The sequence below is a fragment of the Chelonoidis abingdonii genome, chromosome 7 (assembly GCF_003597395.2).
Source record: "Chelonoidis abingdonii isolate Lonesome George chromosome 7, CheloAbing_2.0, whole genome shotgun sequence".
NCBI classification, from domain to species: domain Eukaryota; kingdom Metazoa; phylum Chordata; order Testudines; family Testudinidae; genus Chelonoidis; species Chelonoidis abingdonii.
The window spans coordinates 83,835,564-83,843,517 of record NC_133775.1 but is presented as its reverse complement, the minus strand read 5'-3'; the positions used below and the strand labels follow the sequence as shown (position 1 = coordinate 83,843,517).

General features: G+C 37.3%; 1 long non-coding RNA gene across 2 annotated transcripts in view; it reads left to right on the top strand.

The window, feature by feature from the left end:
* The first annotated feature begins 504 nt into the window (after positions 1-504).
* LOC142047116 (uncharacterized) overlaps positions 505-7,954 on the top strand; it is a 753,995-nt gene continuing 746,545 nt past the window's right edge. For both annotated transcript variants that reach the window (XR_012656296.1, XR_012656297.1), the window contains exon 1: positions 505-560. This is a non-coding gene — a long non-coding RNA (uncharacterized LOC142047116). The remainder of the gene's footprint in view (positions 561-7,954) is intronic.

The window sequence follows — 7,954 nt, the reverse complement described above, 5'->3', positions numbered from 1 at the left end:
TGGTTTTAAACTCTTTTGGGGGGGCAGGAACTGTATCTGCCAATATGTGTGAGGAAAGCACCTTACACATTGTGGGTGCTATTGGGATATTAATTTGTGTATGTAAAATAATAATAATAGTCCTGATCTCATTGTCTTTAAAACCCTAACACTCTCACTTCAGTTATCAGGAACTGGGAGATACCAGAATTGCAGGGTGGTATAACTGTATTAAAATCAGAGGCTAAAGTCATACAGATAAGTGTTTTCTTAGTAAAAGGCTGAGGAAAATAGAGTACTGGATGTTCTCCTATAGAGGCCTGTCCAAATCCATCACAATATATTTAATTATGGGAAAGTATGTGATAAATGTTAGATCACTTTATAGCTACCTTCAATAACTTGTTGCTGCATCTTCATAAGAATACAGCTCAGAATTCTTAACTTTAGACTGTATGCAACTATACAATGCCTAACAAAATCACTGACACCAAGCATAAGCAGTTCTCGCTTTCCCTTTTCTTTAGAATTGCTGAGTGAATGAATAATCACAGATCTCAAAAGGGCAGAAAGAAAGACAGGTAAGTACTAAGAGATTTCTTTTTGATATGTGGAATGTGTAATAAGTTGTGCAGGAGAATTCTTACACTATTTGGTTAATCTCAGTAGCTAATTCATATGGTATGATAAATGGAGTCTTTCAGCCAACAAAAAAGAAAATGCTTTATTTTTGCAGAATAGTATCTTGTGCACACGTAAGCACAAGTGTGTTTCTGTTTTTGTTTATCTGATGGTTTGTTTTATGTGCATGGTGATAGCACATACTGAATTTAATATTAGAATGCAGCCCTTATAAAACCTTATAGAAAAGAGGCACTTAGACATGGCTAGTGAGAACAAATCTTTGCTACTGCAATTTACAACAGAAATGTGTGTTACGGATTTTAAAAACCACTGGCTGCATTAAAACACTAAGTTCAAGGGACCTTACATCTTTAGTTCCTTCCCTGGAGATGTGTGCCTCCATGAAGGCCTTCCTCATGAAAGAAGCCCAGAGGTGCAGCAGCCTCTGCATGCAAACTTCCACCAGTGGGATCCCAAATACTAAATTGAATCTTGCACCCATTTCTTCTTCCCTCATGTGTTTAGCCCCAGTTGCTCTCAGATAAATGCACATGTTGTTTAGAAAATAAGTAAGATGACACATATTCCATTGCAAAGGACTCATGCCTAGTGGGTTGTAACAATATCCAGATATTAATAACTCATGGTTTACCAGATATCTGATGCCCTTTCTTTGGGCCCAAGAGGTGCAGGTCCATATGAGAAAGAAGGGTGATAAGTGGCCAACCTCCTGCTCCCACTGGGGTCATCTTGTAGAGCACAGCATGTCGGATTCCTGTGTATTTTATTTCATGCTTAGGCTTTCCTTTTGAAGACTGCATTTGCCCTGCTGACTTTGATTACCATTACTAGAATTTCACATGGACAGCATGGTCTGTCAGATGCTCCCCTCTCCATGCAAATAGAAGAACAATTTAAAAAATAAAAACACAATAATTAAAGCTATGTGACCCTGAATGTCCTGGGCCTTTCTAAGACTGATTCAAAACTTGGTGACATCAGTGGAAATCTTTCAGTTGAAATAAGCTTTGGATCAGGCCCAAATGTTACTTCCCATGATAGTCTCTTGACTCATGGGTCTTCAGTGGTTCAGCTCTCTTATAAGAATGACAGTTGGTGTGGGTTTTGTTCAGTAAAGTATTCATCTGTAACAATACCCCTTTAGTACTTGGAGCCTGTTTAAAAAGTGAATTTCCTGTGAACTAATGTTGCATATTTGGCTTGCAGTTTCAGAAATGAGAAAAAGCATGGTGTTGTTCAGGTAGTTTGAGGTATTCATGAATCCCCATATTCAGATTTCAGCTGGAGAAATCAGAGTCCAGGTTTTAGATTAAAATTTTAAAAAGCCCTACACTTTTGAAATCCAAGTGTCTGATATTTATGTTTACATCCCTCTTGCATATCAAGAAAGACAGGACATTCAGTGCTATTATTGATATTTGATAAATCTACAGTACATAAATTATGCTGCATTTGTACCTCAGAAGTGCTCTTTGTTAAAGAAACACTAGAGCAGAAAGGAGAGAAGCATGTTTAAAAAAAATGATGATGATTATAAACCAAAAAGACAGTGTTTATATCATGGTGCCCAGAAGGCAAAAGTTTGCAATCCTGAAAACACATTTAACCTTTTATATTATCCAAGGTCGTCACAGCAAAGATCAGCAAACAAATTTCAGAGATGTCTTTAAGATTATTAGAGCTGTTGGAAAACTAAGCACTGACATTATCTATGTAAGTTTGGAATACATGGCTAAACATGAGCATAGACAGGTTCATGACAGGCAGTTATTTTTTAAGGCAGATAAAAAGAAGAAGAAAGATTCCATTGATTCATGAATTGAAGGGGAAACTCTAAGATATAAAATAAATTGGATTACTACAAAATATTAACAAGATCATATCTTAACTGTCTCTTAAAAAGGAATCAGGTTCTAAAAGACAAAGAGGTTATGAAGCAGTTTTGCATATAAATGATTGATGGCAAAAGGGTTAAAGTTGCATCTTACTGAAAATTAAAGAAACAAATAATAAAAAAACAACCCACTTCTCATTTTCAGAAAAAAAGGAAATCTATGTGCCAAGCATGCAGTTCACCGGAGGCCCATCTTGCTTTCTCTGCAATCAATGCCCAAATTCCCATTAGCTTGAAGGGGAAGCAGGGTAGGATATGGTGTAATAATCATTAACTGATAGGATTTATAAAGACTGTTTGTTATGAAAACCATCAAGGTCTTTTAAAATTAAGACGGAAGAGAAATTCAAATACAAATACTATCTCCATGGTTATTCCCAGCCAGCAATCATTTGGCATTGCAATGCAAAACAATCAAACATCAATAAAACACTAGTGATGTTGTTTTTTTAAATAGAGAGGGGAAAAATGAAAGGGAAAAAAAATCTCTCGAGTTCAAGAACATCCTCTGCCTACACTAAACACAATAATACAGATAATTCCAACATCACAAATACTATTTATGATTAATTTAAATGGTAGCTGTTTCATCATGCTATGTTATGCATCACATTTTTATTACTGTATCTAAAACATCCCTTTTAAAGAGTTACAGCTGATGTTGCTAATAACAAAGAACATATCTTGAAAAGAGATTATTATTATTATTATTATTTTATTAGTAATAATAACAATAACAATAAAAATCTTCATTGCAATTCTAAATCAAAATAATAGTTACCATTAAAAAATTAAGAGAACATTGTCTGGAAATGACTTATTGTACAGGAATGTCTTTCCCACTCAATTTCCGAGAACATGATTTCCATTAGTTACAGCAAAGTTACAGAGCATTAAATATCCAGCAGATAAGATACTCCCTTCTGATGCTGAAAGACATACATAACAAGAAAGTTAGAGCTTCGGAATAAGGAACTGATTTACAATTTTATAGGGGCGATCCAGGTGCAGCGCATAGGTCTGCATGAGGTGCAGTAATTTGGATCTCTGTGAGCTTAGGTCAGATATGTCACTCTTGCTTAGCTCAAGTCAGGCAGCTGTTGGAAAATGAATGAAAATGCAGATGGAAGAAAAATCAATATGTACCAAATACAATGGGGGGGGGGAATTACATTGGTAAGGAGAGAATGAATATATATGAAAATTTTTAAGTCTGGCCCTGTAACTGTTACCCAAGTAATTACTCCTGTGAAAATCAATAGAACTGCCTGTGTGGTTAAGGACTGCTCCTGTGAGTAAGGAGGGTATCAGAACACCAGTATGAAATGTGCTATTTGCATCCAGTAAATGCCACTAGAGTTGCATAACAAGAAGCGTATTTTGTATCCAATATGGATACTTGCCCTCTGACAGTGTCTCAGGTTTTTATGTGCCTATACTGCAAGTAGAGTGAAAAGCCTTTTCAAAAGCAAAAGTGTAATTGACCATGTATTGGAAGTCACAGTTAGGTGCTATAATATACAGCTTATAAATTATAATTTTAGCTTCCTAGGAACCACAGAATAATCAAACAATGATAGGCAGCCATAGCTGTTTATTGTCAAAGTGCTACATTTTGACATTATAATTTTAGAACTTTTAGATAATGTTTCTGATGCACTGCAATTTAGGTGTATTGATGCTGACCTCAAAAACTGAATACTGAGTGTCCAATAGGATTAAAAGCTTCAAATAAGTAAAGATTAATAAGACAGAAATACCAAGAAAATCTAAAAACATAAAAGGTTTTCAAGATGCTAAAATTCTAACTATAAATAAATAGCAACTTTCTTTCTTAATACCATGAATAAAATCTGCCATCGGGGGAAAATATTTAGTGTGAAATGACAAAGTCATCTGTTATATTCTTATTTGCAGTTCTTGGCTGTACAGTCATATTAGGTAACTGAATAGGTTTATCAGAATTTCATTCAGGAATCAGTTGCACAGGATTCTGATAAAGAATTCAGTGAGAAATATAGTTCTTCTTGGGAAGAGAAGAAAAGCATGTGAAATAAAATAACTCATGTGACATACAGCTTTTCCTTCAGCTTTTGCATGAAATGGTCCATTGTTTAACCCAAAATGGTCTTATCAACTTGTCAAGGAAGTGTGAGAAATGCCTCATGAGAATCACCTCATTGGCAAAGATGGTGGAGACAGTAAATGGAACAACTGCTCTTCAATACATACTGCACTCCACACACTCCCCTCTGCAGGATTCTACCGGCACAGCCTTATGACGGGCTCTGAGATCCCATGCACACATATAGCCCCCACTCCTTTTGCTGACCCTGATCCACTCCATCCCACATACACAACTCTAGCTTCAATGACCTCTTCCACAGCCAGCTCCCTAACCCAGCTGTGCCATGTAATAACGGTAAAAAAATTGCTTTCTTTTAGCATTGATTGGGGAAATTTATAAGAATAAATATTACCCCTAAAGCTATGCTGTCTTTCTTTCATTCTGCTTCTCTGCAGAGTTTCTGCCAAGAAACCTCTCTAGTCCCTGGTCTTTGACTTCCTGGTACAGACTGAAAGAAACCTGGTCCCACTTCCCCTATAGTTTCTGCCCCAGTCATATTTGCTCCTGCTCCTGCTCCTCAGCTTTTAACTACCCTCACACTGTCTTTGCCTCTTCCTGTGTCCTTAGGAGCTGGTGGCACTCAACAGGGTAGCCCATACCATTTCTTACTCCCATACGAGATTAGAGGAAGCTGATAGAGGGAAACTAACATTTTAAGGGTCTCTGCAGGCTAGCAAGGAGACTGAAGCATTAGTAGCAGCATTTCTCAGCCAGTTCCTACTGGCTCTGGCAGCCTCTCCAGTTCCATTACTGGTCCTGCAGTGACCATAGCCATACTGTTTGCCTGGCCCCTGGACTGGCTCTGAATATAACCCTTATTGTTTATTAATTGAAATGTTTCTTTGATACTGTGTGTTGAAGTGAAGTGTGTGGGAATACTTCAGACTCCTCACCCTCATATCTTATGTAATCATATGGACTAAATCAACGGAAGTATGGCATTTCTTATCTTAAGAACTCCCTGCATTTTGTTGCCGGTGTTTTAAATGAAGTAGATAGCCTATAGACTATAGGCAGTTTTAGTGTGTTTCTAAGCAACTCTTGGATCATAGTCATAGAAATGTAGGCCTGGACAGGACCTTGAGAAGTCATCAAATCCAGCCCCCTGAGCTGTGGCAGGACCAAGTATATCTAGACCATCCCTGACATGTGTTTGTCCAACTTGTTTTTAAAAACTTCCAATGATGGGGACTCCACAGCCTCTCTTGGAAGTCTGTTCCAGAGCTAAACTACCTTTATTGTTAAAAAGTTTTCTCTAATATCTAGCCCAAATCTTCCTTGCTGCAGATTAAGCCCATTACTTCTTGTCCTTCCTTCAGTGGACATGGAAAACAATCAATAATCGTCCTCTTTATAACAATCCATAACATATTAGAAGACTGTTATCAGGTCCCCTCTCAGTCTTCTTTTCTCAAGACTAAACATGATCAGGTTTTTTTTAACAATTCCTCATAGATTAGGTTTTCTAAACCTTTTATCATGTTTTTGCTCTCCTCTGGACTCCAATTTGTCCACATCTTTCCAAAATTGTGGTACCCACTATTGGACACAGTACTCCAGCTGGGGCCTCACCAATGCCAAGTAGAGTGGGACAATTGCCTCCTGTACCTTAAATACAACACTCCTGTTAATATACCCCAGAATCATATTAGCTTTTTTTGCAGCTGCATCACATTGACGACTCACGGTTTGCAGTCCACTATAAGCCCAAGTCCTTTTCAGCAGTACTATCACCTAGACAGATACTTCCCATTTCGTAGTTGTACATTTGATTTTTCCTTCTTAAGAGAAGTACTTTGCACTTGTCTTTATAATGCTTTGCAATATCAGTTTGTGAACTGGACTTGCATCTTGAAGTGCTATACAGTACAGCTTATTCAAGAGACATTAATGGAAGTGGATATTTGCTGGCAAGATATACAATCAAGTTAAGACTAAGGGTACAGTCTTGTACCCTTGTCAGCAAAACTTATGTTGATCAACAATGAGACTATTCCACCCCCCGAATGACATAAGTTACACCAACATAATCATTTGTGTGCAATGTTGGTTGGAAAGTTTCACAGCAGTGTGTATTTTTTAATGCTGACGGGAGAGGTTCACCAGACGTGGTGCAGCGGTGCAGCTGTCATATAGACATACTCTCAGAGTTTGTTGGGCATAAAGGAGATTTGCCTGAAGATAAAATCCTACATGCTGTTTTCTTCCAAGGCAATATACCGTTAGTGGAGGAACCCAGAAACCCAGAGCTTCCTCTTCCTATATTTTAATAAATGAATCTTTTGCATCCTGGTTGCTCATATTTTGTGATCCTTTCATAATCTTAACAGTACTACTGATTTCCTTTAGTCTGAGCAGCTGCTATAGTAATTTCACAGAACCCCAAGTTCTATTTAATATTTATCCTGCAAATCTACAGAGAAGAAGATTTTTGTACTCTTTGCCTCTCATTCCTCCCTTCTAAATTTAATTAACCCTAATATGGATTCATTCATACTACTACTGTGCAGTACCACCCTCAGACAGTCTGATTTAAACACTCTTTTGGTTGTGTGAATGTTTTTTCTAACATGGCAGCAGTTCTTTCCTCTCTGCACAGCATGTTACTGTTCCTTGGTATCTATAAAGACATTGTAACCATAGATACCATGCGCAATTCAAACATGAATCTTCTAGGCAATACAATTTCACCTGTAAATATTTTGATGAGGAGAATGATAATGCTTCAGATCAAGGTCTCAACAGAGAAAATGCATATATATATTAACTGAAAACACTGATTAGGGGAATTAAAGCAGCATTTTTGGCAATGCTGCTTCTTAGGGATAGAGGATGGAGTTGAATGTAAGCCTCAGAATTTCCACATGGCAGTGCAACGTGCTACTGCTGGGCCAGTATTGCTATTTTTATTTTTATGTTAGTAATGACTAAGAGCCTGATACAAAGCCCATCACAAACAGTGAGTGTCTTTCCATTGACTTCCAGGAGTTTTGGATCAGGCCCTCTTAGCTTTATAGCTAGCTTTAAAGTGGTGCTGCAAGTAATTTGTAAAGTGCTCTGTTCCAAATGTAGGGAGCGTTGGCTCATCTCTTCGTTCCCTGGGTTAATATATTGCAGTAAATTGTAGAGCTAGTTAAAAAACATGAAATATTTGGGGCAAAAATGAATTTACAGAGTTTATCAATGGAAGAAATATTTTTGGTGAAAATTTTCTCAGTGAGTTTTGTAAATTGACTTTTCATAAAGCTTAGTGCATGGATTTTCCAATGAAGACTTTAAAACTGAAGTTCCTTCTGCTCTATGTGCAC